We start from the raw sequence: 3,381 nt of genomic DNA, 5'->3' as shown, positions 1-3,381 counted from the left end.
TTTTCCTTCTACCTCTCCCCACCTTGGATACCATCTGGGTATCCAAAGGACTTGACCTTGAGTCTCTGATTCTGCAGGCACTCCTGAGATAACACCACTGGCTGTGAATGCAAGTGATGTTGTGGTGGGGTTTGTCTTTGTTAACAGTTTTCTGTTTTCTCAAGCTTTGTATAGTATATGTGTGTTTTCTTTAGTATGTTTGCTCACTTAAAAGGATCTGGAGAGGTAAAACTATCATGCTCTATTTCTTCAGGAGGAGCAGCTGTCCTAAGCAACAGAAATCTTTTCAGTTTTGCATGTTGAGGTATAAGGAGAAAAGGACTTGAACTCCAGCCCCCGGAGCATGTTGCGAGACTTGTTCGTATTTGTCTTTCTGGAAGAAGATCTTAAGGAAAAGGAAAAAAATGGTCTGAAAAGGAGCCGTGTTGGCCCTGCAGAGTGTGGGAGGAGCCTGCATGAACTCAGACCTCCCATTCCCTCTGTGTTTTGTTCTATTGGGTACGGATTGACAATTAGAATGTGTAATGTTTAAATGGGAGTCCATCTGAAGGCTGGCTAAAGCCTTCGGTATTAAACCCAGGAGAGTATAACAGAGCTGGGGAAATGACAGCCTAATAGTGATGACAGGACAAGGGGGAATGGCTTTAAACTAAAAGAGAAGAAATTTAGATTAGTTATTAGGAAGAAACTATTTATTCAGAGAGTGATGATGCTCTGTAACAGTCTGCGCAGAGACACTATGGATGCCTCATCCTTGGATGTGTTCATTAAGCCTGGATGGGGCCTTGGGCAGCCTGATCTGGTGGGTTGGATTGTGGCAGAGGGATTGGAACTGGATCATCTTTAAGGTCCTTTTCAACCCTGGGCCATTCTATGATCATTCCATCAAGACTGTGTTATCTAATGTGTGTTTCATTCTTATTTATCATTTTAATTTTTGATGCAGTTAGAACTGGATTTATAGCGTTTGCTTTGCTTAAAGCTTTGAGAGTTGAGGAAGCAGAGCTATTTCTGCTCAGCTTATACGTGCTTTGGATTTTACATAGGTTATAGGTTAGCTTTTGACAGAATTCAGAGGTTTTTGTGCTGCACTAGAGCTCCATTGCTGCTGGGCATGGCGATAAGTTCTTTTCAGCGTTCAAATGCACAGGAAGAATTTAAAAATGATAAAGAGAAATTGTGGGGAAAAGCCTTAGAGGGGCAGAACAGACAAGAGTGTATGAAAATCTGTTTCCAGCTGATGTGGTTTTTATTGCAGAAACTCGTCTTGTTCTCCTAGTCCTCATGTAGAGGCATAAACGTAGGCAAAGAAACTGAGAAAATGGACTTTATCTTATTCTTGATTGTGACCATAGGCAAGGTTTAGAAAATATATGAAATATATGATACTTACAAAGCACCATTTAGATGAGAATCCAGGAGTTACTGTTTCTCTTCCTCCCTTCCAAAGCCACTGGTTGGATTTGGATCTCTGTAGGGCTGCCCTCCAACCCCAAGTTAGTGATGTTCATCTGTGCTGCAGGGGATATGTTACTTGTTGGAATGACCCCTAAGCCATTTTAGAACACTATGGAATATTGTTTTCTTTCTTGAATGGGAAAAATTGAAAACAGCAAACCAACTGGCTCTTTAATGTTTTCAGTTTCGATTATATCTACACTGTGCCACAGATATGGATCTACACTGCACTGTGTCAACCTGAGTCAAAATATTAGAAAGATGTCAAGGTTCACCTACCAGCCCTACTGTAGTTTCAAGCTGGAGATAATATTTTCTGTCTCTCAGCAAGGCTAATTAGCTTGTCATCGAACCACTGCACCAAATGCCGTTACTGTTTAAGGGCACGTTCAGTGGTAGCTGATGCCTGTGTTCTGTTGTGTTTCGCACATCAGGGTTTTCTGGCAGGATAGTCTGGCTCATCCTCTGCACTGCTGTTTTTCTCTACAAAGCAGGTATTTGGTCTCAGCGGCAGTGAATTCAACATAGTTAGACCCCAAAGCGATACGTCTGTGAACCAATGTGCATCACTGATTGCTGTGGTACCTCTGAGCACAGGATCACAGCAGCCTGAGAGGCGTGTTCTTTTTTGAATAGGTCTAAAAAAACCTCACACTTACAGTAACTGACCTAAGTCTAGTGCCTTCTTGCTTTCCAAGAAACAATCCAAAGAGTGAAAGCAACCACTTTTTTTCTGTCCTGTTCCTGTTCGTTTGCCTGCTGCAGGGCACCTAAGAGTGCTGCTGAGTGCCCAGGCAGACAGAAGAGGAGTAGACAAGGGCTGATGCCACTGAACAGATTTTGGAGAAACAGGAGGGAGGAGCAGGAGCCTGGGCCTTAGTGATAAGGCCAAGAATGAATCAGGTCATGCATGCCTTTGGAACATTTTGCTGAATTTTCCCTGTTGATAGCATAACTTATGGTTTGTGTTTCTTGCATGTGAGAGAAAGAGAGGCTACAAATTCATGTGTTACAGGTCTTGTCTGAAATGAACAAGGGCTTGGGTTTGGCTGGATCATGCCACTGTACTTGCTTTCTTATATTTGAAGGTGCTAGTAGGGATAAATTGAGTGAGAGAGAGAGGCTGGAGATGATGGCCTACTTGGTAGGAAGAACTGCCTGAGATTTCTGGAAGGAATCCAACCTCTCTCCCAGCTGTCCCACATAAGTCAATGAAGATTGCTGGGTGAGAATACAATAGATGTTTTGACTGGACCTGAATTCCTTATGAACGCATTTTGGCTGAAGGATATTCTTGCTTGGGAAAGGTGTTTGGCATGTAAGTAGGGCTGGAGAATCACGTAAGAGCAAAAGAGAAGTGAACTGAAATGGCACTTGACTATGAAAGATATAGCTGAAGCTGCTGTTCTCTGTTGTTTGATCCAGCTGGCAGGCATGCTTTGGTGAGGAACAAAAGTACTTATGTCTGCAGTTAAAAAACAAAAATGAAATAAAATGATAAACTTATTGCTGTCCCTCATAGTACAGAGTAGGGCCCACCGTTAGTGGGATGGTGAAAGATCAGGAGGCAAGCACTTAAGTCAATCTATTAACTCCTCCTGCATTCTGTCCTGAAGCACTGTGCGGCCATGAAGAAGATCCAAGAAGGATACAATTCCAGTCTGCACCTCTCTTAGGGGAAGTCAGCAGAAGCTATGCTTCAGGCTGTAGTAGCTGGTAAAAAGCAAAGGCTGGCTGTATCTACTAAACTGATGAATCTATGAAATGTTTCTATTTCTGTGCTACTGAATCTACTGGACACCATTGACTGTAGCTGAGTCCTTAGAGAAAAGACCATCTTGCTGCTACTTTACAGATCTTCTGCTGTTGTTGGAAAATAGAAAGCTTTACTGGTAGCTCCAAAACCCATTCTTTTTCTGGGAG

The sequence above is a fragment of the Tetrao urogallus genome (assembly GCF_951394365.1).
Source record: "Tetrao urogallus genome assembly, chromosome: 1".
Lineage (NCBI taxonomy): Eukaryota > Metazoa > Chordata > Aves > Galliformes > Phasianidae > Tetrao > Tetrao urogallus.
This window is presented reverse-complemented; position numbering follows the sequence as displayed.